This window comes from Crocuta crocuta, unplaced genomic scaffold (assembly GCF_008692635.1).
Source record: "Crocuta crocuta isolate KB4526 unplaced genomic scaffold, BGI_CrCroc_1.0 scaffold276, whole genome shotgun sequence".
NCBI classification, from domain to species: Eukaryota; Metazoa; Chordata; class Mammalia; order Carnivora; family Hyaenidae; genus Crocuta; species Crocuta crocuta.
Window position 1 is genome coordinate 1,560,054 of NW_027531270.1, and position 14,411 is coordinate 1,574,464.

General features: G+C 42.7%; 1 non-coding gene across 1 annotated transcript; it reads right to left on the bottom strand.

The window, feature by feature from the left end:
* Window positions 1-14,038: 14,038 nt before the first annotated feature.
* Window positions 14,039-14,145, bottom strand: LOC144237511 (U6 spliceosomal RNA). The gene has a single exon (XR_013336871.1). It is a non-coding gene; the product is annotated as a U6 spliceosomal RNA (small nuclear RNA).
* Window positions 14,146-14,411: the final 266 nt, after the last annotated feature.

Below are 14,411 nucleotides of genomic sequence, written 5' to 3' on the forward strand. Positions count from 1 at the left end.
GTGATAAGGATGCAACGTACTCAGCACATAATATGCACTCAATAAATATTAGCTCTTGTTATTGGCCCTTCCTTAGTCTGCTCCCCTGTCTCCTTAGCCTGGTATAAAAAAAAGATTATGTTTAGTTGATAGAAGAGTCAAAGTAATAGACTTTATAAACACAAACTGACTATCAGGAATTTCATATGGTTCAGCATAAGCTGAACACAGGAAATGCTCTAAGCTCTGAACACAAGAAATACCTGTGAGTATGTACCAGAAGGAAGGAGGAGGACTGCACTGAACCATAGAACACAGGAAACCATGTGAATTGTGCCCTGGATTGTGCAAGTTCAAACCCATGGAGAATGGAGGCTGCCCAAAGTCCAGCCTGCCTTCATCTTGCTGTGGCAGCACTGGCCGCCCTCTGTCCCTGCAGTCATGGGCCTGTGTCTGCTGGGGCTGCAAAGGGTCTAGGAGTCCAGCTCTCCCAATACTCTCACCTCCAGACAGGACCTGGGGTCCTTGAACCTCATACCCTCATCTTTTTGTCCCCTCCCTGCATGTCAGGCACATGTACACACAGACACACAGACACTCACACACACACACACACACACACACACACACACACACACACACATGCCCTGGGATCTCTAAAGGAAAGCACTGCCCTACTAGAGATGGATTCCCTCCAGCTGCCTGCTTCCCTGACACTATACCTCGCCGGGAGTGTAGGCTCAGATGATGTCCCTGCTTGGGTTTTTTTTTTTTTCTCAGTTCCCTTCTTTCTCCAAGGGAGCAGAATCAGTGAGTCACACTCTCTACCCTTATGTGTGCTGGGCATTGAGGAGACATCCTGAGGGAGGAGCAGGGACCCTGTCATGCAGGAGGTTCTGGAAGCTCATGAGATGAGGCTGAGAGCCAAGACAGAGCTCTGGGCACTTCCTCAGCCAATATGTGTGAGCTGAGTTGTTCAAGGGTGATGGAACCAGGGACCATGACTCAGATGATGAGAGACTGGCAATGGCCAAGGAGCAAAGATAAAGGAAGACACAAAAGTCTCAAAGCTTTCTGAAGAAAACTGTTTTCATCTTTCCTCTACTTATTTTTTTTTCTCTGCCTGGGTTTCTTGTCTTGTGTATCTCTCTTCTCTTACCAGAAAACAGGGCCCTATCTTCTTCTCTCTTGTGATGTTTTCCTTCCCCTGGTGCTGGGATCACAGGATGAGTCCAAACAGTGGACACTGAGAAGTGCAGACAGGTTGGGATCCAACATGTTGCAGACGAAATGACACAGAGGACAAGACACACACAAAAGACAGACAGAGACACAACTCCGGCCGNACAATTGCAACTGAGGGGGAACGAGTGCAAAGTGCTGCCATTTTACGGTTTCATTACCGTTATCCATTAAAGTACCATTTATTCAATGCCATTTGAAAGTTTTGTTAGACCATTTTTCCAAAATTTGACCANACAAGCTCTAATACATTCAGCTATAGAAGCTCCCTGCCCTTTTAAAAGGCCCAAAACACGTTTACATTCCGGGTTTGCATTTTCAAAAGCAAGTGTCTTCAAAAGTATCTCTGAGATTTCATCACGTCCAACAGCCAGCTCAACAGCCACCCGCAATCTAGCAAGAAAATCAGTATAGGGTTCATTGGGTCCTTGTAAAGTTTTTTGAAAAGAAGGCTGAGCGTGGCCAGTAGGTACAACACGGCGCCAAGCCCTAAGAAATACCTGGCGCACCTGCTGTAAATCCTGGTCGGAAAATTGAGCCTGATCTCTCAAGGCTCGAAATTGTCTCTCTCCCATCAATTTATCCTCCAGAGGACCAGGAGGGTTCTGTCCCTCATTAATTTGAGCCTGCTTTCGGGCTTCCTCTTCCCACCAACTCCTTAATTGCAGAATGCAATGCAAGTGCTTGAGTGATAGCACTACATAGAGGCCACAATTTCAAAGGGATTATGTTACCCTTCTGATGCTGTTGCTGTAATTCCTTCTGTATTAATTTCCATTCCTTTAAGTTTAATTGTACTTTGGGTTGGCACTTAAACCCATAACAATGCTGCTCCACAAGGCAAAATAACTCAGATAAACAGCGACTAGATACCTTCACCCCGATGGAGTGGAGAAGTCCTTTGACTAGCTCCATGTATTGTGCCTTTGCTGATGGGGAATTCCCCATAATTTTCCCGAAAGTTCCCCTGCCTTGGACCTACAATCCCCGAGGAGTACTCATGCTTTCGGTTTCGTTCGCCCTCTGCCCCACGTTGGGAGCCAGATGTTGCGGACGAAATGACACAGAGGACAAGACACACACAAAAGACAGACAGACACAACTCCGGCCGGAGGAACAATTCTACACAAGCCCCTCTTGCGGTTTATTTTATACCCCGGTAACTGGATACAAACTGAAATCTACAAGATGCATTCCTTTACCAATTAAGGGCAAGTAGCCAAACACATTTCAAGGACAGGGGGGAGCAAAGGGAGGAAGCGACCACAACATGTTTACTAAGAGGCCTGCTCACAATTCCAGCCTCCTCCTTATTTCTAAGGAGGGCATGTTCCCTCGTTTGCGAGCGGACCATTAAACTTGGATATTGTGTGCAGGCCTCCTGGCAGAGCATCCTGTTTGCAGGCATGCTTTGCCCAGGCAGGGAGCCCCGTGTGCAGGCACATCCCCGCGTCCCTAACCACGCTTTCTTGTGGTCACTGTCGGGCTCCCACACAAAAGGAAAAGGAGGCCTTGGGAGTTAAGACAGCAAACTAGGCATCTGTATGTGGGGCTGTTACCTACAGGCTGTGTGATCTTTTTTTAGAATGTTTGCCAAGACTTGGGGAAGGAAAGAATCATCTCCCTTCTGGAGCTAAGGGTTAGAAGGGAATTACTTTCCTAATATTTAGAAAGACAATATTTTGTTTCCTGATGTGACACACATCACCTGGAGGCCAATCCTTCAAGAAAAGAGATAGTAGACAAGAGAGGGCTTTCCTTTTCTTGTCGGGTTATAGTTATGTGTGCTTTTGTGTTTTTCTGGACCTAGCATTTATCAAATTTAGTTCTAAGGAAATGCTTTCCAAAGTATATCCTAAATAATTCCATTGCTGAAATTCAGCACATTTCTCAAGTGAAAGCAGTTTCTAAAATCCTGGAACTGCTTCAGTGTGTTTCATAAATGATATTAGTATGTTACGTAGGAGGAGAGTAAAGGGTAGAACTTGGGGGAAAAAATGCAATTCATCTTGGCTTTAATTACATGGATGCCCCACACATACTGAAATTTATTAAAGTTCTATTAGCAAGAATAATAATGTCTCAGATAAATCTCATTGACTATGATACTGCCTCTGTGCAAAGCTGAACTTTATTAAACTTCTAAGTGTCCATGGGGTTAGGATGAACCTAGGATGTTTTGTTCCTTGGTCTTCTTACAGGACTTCTCTGGAAGATTCCCTCTCCTCATTCCCTCCCTCCTGCTGCTAAAGAAACTCCTTAGGCTTTAGCTATAACTAGACATTTGGTCTCTGGGACCCTCAAATGTGGTTGGCATGGAAAGGGGCAGGGAGTACAATTGCCCTTTAGATTGCTTAAGTTAATGTTCTCAGGGTCTCCCCTAGCTCTGAGAATTGTTGGGGAAGCTAGTCTTTGCAGGGCCTCAGGAAAAACCTGTGGGAAAACACAGGGTTCAGCTTGCCATACTAAATCTTGAGTCTTCATGAAGCTAGTTGCTTCATCACTTGTTCCTTAAAACCTAGATCCATGCATTTGCACTGGCCTCAATGTCTCTATTCTATGCCTCAATTTCTCTTTTTGTGGACTTCATGTGTATATTTGTGGGAGCTCTTTAGTGAAGAGATGTTTGAAGGCATTGATGGTGACTGCTCAGAAGGTGTCTACATTGTTGACCCCAAATTAATGGACAGTCATTAGTATGTTATTTTACTTATACTTTGCAAGGTGCTTATTTAGTTCTCAATGCAGACAAGTCCCAATCATGTACCTCTCCTTCCTCTTCCCCATGTGATTCCTAACCAGTCTGTCCCCAGCACTTTCTCCAGAGCTTGTCAGCCTCCCTTGCCTGCCTCTGTTTCTCTTTCTCTTTGGCCTCCACTCCCCTTGCACTGGTTGTACCAGGCTGCATTAACTCTGAAATATTTAGGGCTGGGCTTCAGGTGACTTTTGATTGCAGCATTCTTGAGGAGAAGATAGGTGAAGCAGTTTTCATATCCGGGTAGGCGTCTCTGAGACCCCAGGTCGGCACTGGGATGGAGTCTAGGGGAGCGATGGCAGCAGCTTCACCCTTTCAGATTTCTTGGCACATCCACCACCAGCAGCACCTGAGAGGGGAACAAGCTCAGCAGAGATCCAGGTGATATGGAAGAGGATTATAAAGCAAATATATGTCCCCTCACTGGCCTGGCTCCCTCTTCTTGCTCCATATTTGCCTCCTTCTCTCAATCTGTCTTGCTCCCATCCCGCTCATCTCTGCAGCACTATCTTCTTTCCTCCTACTTTGCCTGCTTCCTCTTCATCTCTGTCAAGCGGATCTATCTGTCTGTGGGCCTGTCTGTCCTTCTGACTCCAAATAGTTTATGGACTGAGATTTTCCAGGACGGGGTCAGCCATCAACTCTTCATTTTAGCTGAGTCTGTCTCTGCTTCCCTCCCTCAGTGTCTGAGTGCTTCTCTTCCCATCATATCTTTGTGAATTTCACCCTGTGTGCCATTTAGTTTCTCCTCACACATCTCCTCCCATCTGTCACCTTTTATGGCCCCCCATTCTTATTCCCTTTCTTGCCCTCCCTTACACCTCTCTTCCTTGCTTCTCTTATCTCTGTGTCTTCCACCCTCTTCCTCTGTCTCTGGCTCACACTCCTGAATCCTTCCCCTTCTCTGCTTTCACCCCTCAAGGTTCAGATACTTATGTGAAATTACCTGGATGGGTTCCAACTGCCAGTGCCCCCATTTTCTCCACCTTCCTCCAGGAGAGACTTATGGCCCCAATTCTTCATCCTTTGTATTCTGCCTAGCCCTGGGTCCATTCTTTTCTTGCTTTTCCAGGGCATTTTCTGGAGGCTCTGGTATTTCCTCCAGCCACCCTTCTCTAGCCAGCAGTGAGTAGCAAAAAGAAAAAGTTGATTGCGGGGCGCCTGGGTGGCTTAGTCGGTTAAGCGTCCGACTTTCACTTAGGTCATGATCTCGCGGTTCGTGGGTTCGAGCCCCGCGTCGGGCTCTGTGCTGACTGCCGGCTCAGAGCCTGGAGCCTGTTTCAGTCTGTGACTCCCTCTCTCTCTGACCCTCCCCTGCTCACGCTGTCTCTCTCTCTCTCCTAGAAATAAAACATTAAAAAAAAAAAAAGAAAAAGTTGATTGCTTTTGCGACCAGATGCAAGGATAAGGACACTTTTCTTTAAACTGTCTTGCCCCCAAGGAGTTGTAAGTGGCAAAATCCCAGCTTGAGGCAGGGAAAGGTAGCCTGGGACTGTTGGAACAGACACAAATCAAACACCCAGATGACCCTCCCCCACTCTTCTGTCACGACAGACATCATTCCATTTCCTGCCTGTCTCCTTTGCCTCTAGGAATTTTGGCTCTGTGGTCCTGGCTGGGGCCACCCATCTACTACCCAGCATAGCACCTGGAATGAAGGAGGTGCTCAGTTAGTGCCCTTGTTTCATGCCTACTAGAGATGTTTTAGGGAAGGGTCAATGTGATTTTGAGGTTTTCCCTAGTTGGCGGTTCTTCCTGAGATCTGGAGAAATTCTTTCTGCTCCAATTTCGATGCACTGTCTTAATATAGCGAGCATAGATGCTAACCCTTTAGGGACCTGCCGCTCCCCTTCACTCCTCCCCTCCACCACCAGCCCAGTCTATAAGGAGCCTAACTTAGGGCTTAAAGGAATCTTAGCACTATCAAGTAGAGGTAGTGGTGCTCCTTTTCCTTGAGACCCACGGTTTCTTGGGCCCATCACTTGACCATTTGGCCATCAGTCTCTAAGTAGGACCCACTTCTCCATGTCTGGCAAGTCTTGGTTGGCTCTGTTGGAAGGTTATTTGGGGGAATGAAGTGGTACCTTCCTTGGGTCACTATTTCAGGGTTTTGGAATCCCTATTTTTTGAATGTCTAGAGAAGGAAACTCTGAAGGCAGAGTTATATCTTTTTAGTTACTTCCTCCAGCACAATGCTCAAATTATATGCAGTTAGAATATGCTACAAAAGCTGAGTGACTGTTTCAGGAAATATCCCCTGGTGAAGCTTAAGTCAGTTCCCCTTTAGTTTTATTTCTGGAGCCATAAGAAATGTGGGTGAGGGTACTGGGATGATTGTGCTGGTAGAGGTAACTAGCAGGAGATTGTGGAGAGGCGGCTGGGGTGGGAGTACCTCTATCCTTCTTTAAAGGACTCCTGAGGGACACCTGGGTGGCTCAGGCTGTTAAACGTCCGACTTCGGCACAGATCATGGTCTCCCAGTTCATGAGTTTGGGTATCTCTTCTGGCTCTGTGCTGACAACGCAGAGCCTGGAACCTGCTTCAGATTCTGTGTCTCCCTCTCCCTCTGTCCCTCCTACTGGCACTCTGTCTGTCTCTTTCTCTCTCTCTGAAAACTAAACATTAAAAATAATTAAATATATATGTATATATACATATACACATATATATATATAAAAGAACTCCTGAGTGGGCTCCTTAACTGAGCCTGTGACTGGCCTCCAAATTGCCACAGGCTTGGTTTCACCTGGTATCCCACACTCTCCTGTTAACCAGGGCCTCTTCCATAACAAGGAAACCGGAAAGCTTGTTTACTTCTAAATTCACACCCTGAACCAAAATAAAGCCTCCAGCAAAGCCCCATTTAAGCCCTCTGTCCACCTCCTCACCCAGACAGGGCCCACTAGTCTTCCATTGCCCATTTTCATCTTTCCTTTTGGATTCTGGCTAAGCACCTCCTTAATCCTTTCTCCTCCTTAGCAAAGGCTTGACTTCCCTGAAGTTCCCGCCTTTCAGAGGGCTCTGGCTCCCTCTTAAGGCCCCGCCTACTCAAGGGGCCCTGCTAAGCTCCACTCCAATTTTGACTCTGCTTAGCCAAACACCTTACTTGTGCCTGGGTTTGGCTTCCACTTTTTTTTCAGGTCTTTCTTCACTGAGGAGGACAAAGTCCAATCGGTAAGTGATTTCCCCTATTTATAGAGCTGGCAAGAAAAGTGAGACAAAGCCAGAGAAAAAGAAGGCTGGGCTTGGAGTACCTCTAGCTGTAGAAACCCTTTGTGGCTTGAGTAGAAGGTATTTCATGGCAATAGAGCTACACTTTGGATTGAGGGGAACAGACCAGAGGCCATACAAGTTTGGGAAGGGCAGGTAGGTTTGCTGAATTCAGAGTGATTTGAAGACCTAATCAGGAGGCCTCTGTTCTCCTCCAGACCAGAAACTATCTCACCTCTGCTGAGGAAAATATGAATTAAGGGAGGTTATTTCTTGGTGCTTCTCCTCCAGAACGCTTCCCAACTCTTTGCCTTTCCTTTCTGACCTGGTCAAAGCTAGCTTTCTTCATCTTTGTCTTTCCACAGGGCTCAACACATTGTACACTTAGACCTGTTCTTTGAATGAATGAAGATTCTTCCATCTGGCTCTGCTGCCTCCTTCATGTTTTGCCAGACTTTCTCATAGAGATTCTGAAAGTCTCTGTATCATATCTTCTTAGGGAAGACATTGCTGTGGACTCTGCAGAATAGCAGATCCAGTTTGATAAAGTGGTTCCCCCATCACCAGAGAGGATTTGAGGTTCTTCTTCCTCCATGCTTAAGAGCAGATATCCATTTTTAAAGCTGCTGAAGGTATCTCACTGCTTTTCTGATGTAATTAACAACAGTTCTGGTGGGGATTGATTATAGGCCAGGTCAGGCTATAGGAGGAAAGATTATGAAACTCTCCATGGGTGTGCCTACCTAGTGGTCTTAAAACACTGGGTCTCCAAGTGGCGGTTTTCTGTTATCACAAAACGTATTTGCAACTCTTTAATTTTAAAAGCCCTTGGAGTCTTAAACTGTTCTCCACCCTGCCCCATCTCAACTGTCATATGTACTGTGGACTGTGCCCCAACACTAGAAGCCCAAATAACACTCATCCATGCATGACATCTGTTTTATTGATTATATGTGGCAAACGTTGCTTTTCTCATTGTCTTTCTCTTGCCCTCTAGGAGTTATTGTGCAAACTCTCTCCATCAATAGTTGATACATATTGTGATCTTTTAAAAGGCAGATCATTTTTTTTTTTTTTTAAATTTTTTTTTTAATGTTTTATTTATTTCTAGGAGAGAGAGAGAGACAGCGTGAACAGGGGAGGGTCAGAGAGAGAGGGAGTCACAGACTGAAACAGGCTCCAGGCTCTGAGCTGGCAGTCAGCACAGAGCCCGACGCGGGGCTCGAACCCACGAACCGCGAGATCATGACCTAAGCGAAAGTCGGACGCTTAACCGACTAAGCCACCCAGGCGCCCCAAGAAGGCAGATCATTTTAACCTTGGTTTAAGCAAAATCATGTGGTAAGGCCAATTTCCTTCACCAAGTATATTCCAAATTGATAAATATGATTTTTGGATTATAATCTTTTGTTTATCCTCATCCCCTTTTATTATTGCAGAAGTTTCAAAATCAGAAACATCAAAGCACGGTGGTGATTAGAAAAAAGTAGGGAAGAGGGATAAATAGTGTCCCTTAAAAAGTAGTGGCAGAGGCTCTTTGTTATAGATCATGTTGCCTGATGTGGGGTGAGGCAGGTGGGTCTTGGTGGAGAAGTCATATTGATCATTATTTGGATAAGAACTCAGGACTTTTGGGCAAAATCTTTCATATAAATTTCATATAACTCAGATGATCTGGTATCTTTCTTATAACAAAGCAAAACAAATTCACTTTCTAAGGGAGATGGTAATGGTGTGGAGCAGCTACTCTAGGGCTATATCAGGATCCAAACACAGTCTTGTGAGAGAGGACAAAGAGAAAGAGACAGCCAGGTTCTTACATGGGAGGACAGAAGAACACATTTAAAGATATGAAAAAATATAACCAAAGAGATAGATGTCGTTTTCTAAACCACCTTGTATTCCATGTATGACTGAGGGTGTATATTGGGAAGTGGTATAGGGAAGAAGGACCATGGGCTCTGACCACTCACAACCATGAGTCTAAAGGTGGAGACAGAGTATAGTGATAGATGGAATAATGAATGGCTTTCTAGATTCTCTGCTTACAAGAAAAGCAAGGATGGGAGGAAATCAGCTCTTTAGTAAAGTGTGTTGAAAAAAAATGAATGTAGATCAGTGCTTATTGTAGACAAAGCCCATGATACATTACAGTTGTAGTTTAGAAAATAAGGTAGACAGGTATGGATTTCCTTCTACTGTTTTCTCCTGAGGACTTTTATTAGGTGTTCTGTGTTAATGGTATTTGTGGTTAAGAAAATGGAGTAAAGAACCATAGGGGGAAGTAAAGAAGAAATTGATTTTCATTTTTTTACTTCAATTTATCACATCACTTCTAATCCTGTATTTTCACACTCTTCCTGTCTTTTCTCAGTTCTCTTTCTGATTTCTGTTTGGAAAAATCTCACTCTGATTCTTCTAGTAGTACATCTGGTTTCAGGCTTTTTAAAAAAAATTTAACAATTTTATTTAGTTTTGAGAGAGAGACAGAGAGACAGAGAGGGAGAGGCAGAGGTAGAGGTGAGAGGGGCAGAGAGAGGGAGACACAGAATCTGAAGCAGGCTCCAGGCTCTGATCTGTCAGCGCAGAGCCCAAAGTAGGGCTCAATCCCAGGAACCATGAGATCAGGACCTGAGTCAAAGTCAGATGCTTAACCTACTGAGCCATCCAGGTGCCCTGAAGCTCAAGTTTTTCTGATTTGTCAGGTTGGTCATCTCGTTTTGGTGTGATAGCAATGTTAAGAATTTAAAAACAAAATTCTGACCGAAACTAAATCTGTAAATGCATCAAATCATATATAAGGGATGTTGCATTTAACACTGTCTTCTCTGCTAATTATCCCAGAGAGAATAAGAAATGGTGCTTTGTTTACAACCATCCCAGAATGATAATAGATAACATGGAGCCTATGCAACTTCTAAAGAAGAGCTGGCTATCTTACTGTTTACCCAAATAATGTTGCAATGAAACTAGTGTGGTGTCTGGATGTATCAGGGACTCCATAGATATTGTGGGAAGGAAGAAAAATGTTTTGGTCTACATCTACATAGATTTTGGTCTACATTTGGCTGGGTCAGTTTGGTTGGGTGTGTGTTAGTATGCATCATGATGGGTTTTCACGGACTTGGAATTCAGCCTATGTCAGACTTGGATGGGATTTGAAAGGTGTAGTACTGGCCAATGGAGGGTAGGTAGATGAGTTAGAGGAAATGACTATGTTTTCCCCTGGTCTAATAATGAGCATATCATTTGGGAGTTACCATGACTTCAACTAGTAATATTTACTTCTAGATTTAGGGTTTCTAGCCTCATTAAGAGAACATGAAGTAGGTTCTAGCCCAAGGAGTTTTTTATTTTAGAATGGAAGACAAAGTCTTCTTCCAAGTAACATGCAAATAGAATATAGTTCAAAGTAAGAGTATAGGTGGAGGATGCCTTCAAATTGATCACTTTGGTGAGATTGTTCTCAGAAGGCTCTTGCGTGGTAAGTTTGGATATTTATTTATTTAGCATGACCTGGATTTGGTTACCTCAGCTTTCTTTCCAAACTTTCACTGAAGCTAAATGACCTTTACCTCTCTTTCCCCAAGGGAAGACTTACACATTTATTACTCCCGAAATTGTTTTCTCTCTTTCCCTTTTAAGCACAGACTAAAACTGAGAATTATTATTACTATATTTTAGTATCTATATTTCTACTAATGTCTGTAGCAAATATTTAACTGACATGTCTAGTTGGGCAAACTGGCTTTTCTAGTCAAGGTATAGAGAAGATTGTTTTGTATATTTGGTGGGGGGTATGGATGGAAACTTGAAAGAGGCTGTATTTATTGGAAAATGGCCCAATCTGAGGATTCAGCTTGAACTGATGGTTTCCTGGACAACATGATATACAATGCCAATATGGGGTACTCTCCCCCACTTTTCCATGCAGACTGACACACAGCACATAAGATACTCATTAGTCTTCCCAATATGGTAAATGAAGTCCTTACTACTCTTACCTTCCATCAACTAGGAAGCCATCTGGGATCTTGACATGCCCTTGTCTTGACTGACCCTTTCTCTTTTTCCTGTCATTTTAAATTTACTTAAATTCATGTTAGTTACATACAGTGTGGTCTTGATTTCAGGAGTAGAACCCAGTGATTCATCTCTTACATATGACAACCAGTGCTCATTCCAAAGAGTGCCATCTTGAATGCCCATCATCTATTTAGTCCATCCCCCCCACCAACCTCCCTTCTAGCAACTCTCAGTTTGTTCTCTATATTTAATTTTTTTTCATTTATTTTTTTTTTGAGAGAGAGAAAGAGAGAGAGAGAGAGAACAGGGAGGGGCAAAGAGAGAGGGAGACACAGAATCCAAAGCAGGCTCCAGGCTCTGAATTGTCACCATAGAGCCCAACGCAGAGCCCAAACTCACAAGATGAAAGATCATGACCTGAGCCAAAATCAGACACTCAACCAACTTAGCCACCTAGGAACCTCTTGTTCTGTATATTTAAGAGTCTCTAATGATTTGCCTCCACCTCTGTTTTTATTTGTTTTTCCTTCCCTTCCCTATGATCATCTGTCATATTTCACATGAGTGAAATCATATGATACTTGTCTTTCTCTGACGGACTTATTTGCTTAGTATAATATACCCTACTTGTATCCACATTGCTGCAAATGGCAAGATTTCACTCTTTTCATCACCAGGAAGTATTCCATTGTATATATGTATGTGTGTGTGTATTCATTCATCAGGTGATGGACATTTGGACTCTTTCCATAATTTGGCTATTGTTGATAGTGCTGCTATAAACATTGGGGTGTATACACCCCTTTGAGTCAGCATTTTTGTATCCTTTGGATAAATACATAGTAGTCAATTTCTGGATCATAGGGTAGTTCTCTTTTAAAATTTTTTAGGAACCTCCAAACTGTTTTTCAGAGTCACTGCACCAGTTTGCATTCCTACTAACAGTGCAAAAGGGTTCCCCTTTCTCTGCATACTCACCAACATCTGTTATTTCCTGAGTTGTTAATTTTAACCATTCTGACAGTTGTGAGGTAATATCTCACTGTCGTTTTGATTTGTATTTCCTGATGATGAGTGATGTTGTGCATCTTTTTATGTGTCTGTTAGCCATCTGTCCAGTCCTCCCAGCACCATTTGCTGAAGAAACTGTCTTTTTTCCACTGGATACTCTCTCCTGCTTTGTCCGGGATTTCTTTCCACTGCTTCATTATTGGTGTATAGAAATCCACCTGATTTGTGTACATTGAATTAATATACTGCAGGCTTGCTGAATACAGGTATTAGTTCTAAATGCAGTTTTTTGGTGGAGTCTTTTGAATTTTCCATGCAGAGTATCATGTCATCTGCAAAGAATGAAATTTTGCCTTCTTCTTTGCCAATTTGTATGCATTTTATTTCTTTTTGTTGTCTGATTGCTGAAGATAGGTCTTCCAGAACTTTGTTGAACAACAGTGGTGAGAGTGAATATCCTTGTCGTGTTCCTGATCTTAGAGAGAAAGCTCTCAGTTTTTCTCCATTGAGGATGAAATTAGCTGTGAGCCTTTTATATATGGCTTTTATGATGTTGAGGTATGTTCCTTCTATCCACTACTTTCTTGAAGATTTTTTTTCAAGAAACGATTTTGTATTTTGTCAAATGTTTTTCTGCATCTATTGAAAGGATCACATATTCTATTTTCCTTTAATTTTTAAAAATATTTATTAAATTTTGATAAAGAGAGAGAAATTGGAGGAGGGCTAAAGAGAGATAGAGAGAGAGATTGAGAGAGAGAGAGAACCTCAAACAGGCTCTGCACTATCAGCATAGAGACTCATGCGGTGCTTGAATTCATGAACTGTGAGATCATGACTTGAGATCAAGAGTCAGACAGTCAACTGACTGAGCCACCCAGGTGCCCAAGGATCATGTGGTGCTTATCCTTTCTGTTATTAATGTGATGTATCATGTTGATTGATTTGCGAATATTGAAACAGCCCCACAACCCAGGATTTGACTATTCATTTATGATTTAGGATTACCCTTCCTTGTTCATACTTCATGTATCTTTTACTTATTTTGGCAGGTGGGGAGTTGTTCTCCAAATGCCCTTAATTATAAATTCTCAGAGATGGGAATTCTCTATTTGTCACCATTGTCTTGCACCCTGTGTTACTCAGTGCATGATGACTTGGGTATAATAGACATAGTGTTGTTAATTTAAGAGAGAGAAAAATATTGCTTTTGCTTGAGTTCTTTTTCACAAAGAATCAGTGTGGTGCCTGGATTTTCTTATTTGGAATTTGCCTTAGTTAACATTTACATTTAATTGAAACCTAATCTTTAATGGATTGAATTCAGTCTTTCTCACTTAGAAACTTTTTGTCATTTCTACTTGAGAGACTGTCCAACTTCTTACGTATAGCCCAACCTAAAGTACACAGAGCCCATTTGTAGTTATTTACAGACAGTAAAGAAAAAACGGTAGCAAATCCAGAAAATTCTTTTCTCTGGGAGCTTATAAGAGCATTTCATGGATACTTCCCCCTCCTCCTGAAACAAGTGAAGTTATATTCTATACACAATTCAATTCTTTGACTATTTTACCACCTCTACCTTTTGCAGGTTAGCCTTAAATGTAGCTACTGCAGCTTGAATGTCATGTCATGTTGCCTAATGTTAAAGCATTAGAAGTAATAAATAAATAAATAAATAAATAAATAAATAAATAAATAAAGTAAAGCATTAGAAGTAATAAAACTCTGTTCTATTGTTCAGTTGTGACACATTAAGGACATGACACTAGAGCAAATCATAAATGTTTCAGCCGACTTGGGTTACTTCCTTTGTACTTTCACCTTGTTGTGGTGAAAGAGTTGTGTCATCCTGTGGAGGGGCCATGCTTATCTTTTCTGTATATATTCCAATATAATATATGTGCTGCTGAAGTGAGCACTGTGTTAAAACCTTATTTCTTGTGTCAGATCCTGACATATCCAAACTGGGCTGTAGAGGTTGGGGTAAATCCTTGGCTATGACCAGTTAAATCTTTATGCTTCTGGCTTCAACTAGGGAGGGAAAGACAACTGGAAGTGCCATCAGGCAGAAGCTCTGCTCCTCGGCTCCACCCTTCCTACCCTACCTACTACACCTACCCACTTCCCTAACTGGGTATTCTCCCCGTGCAAAGTTCTAGGCCAGTGAGTTATACTACTAGACCTT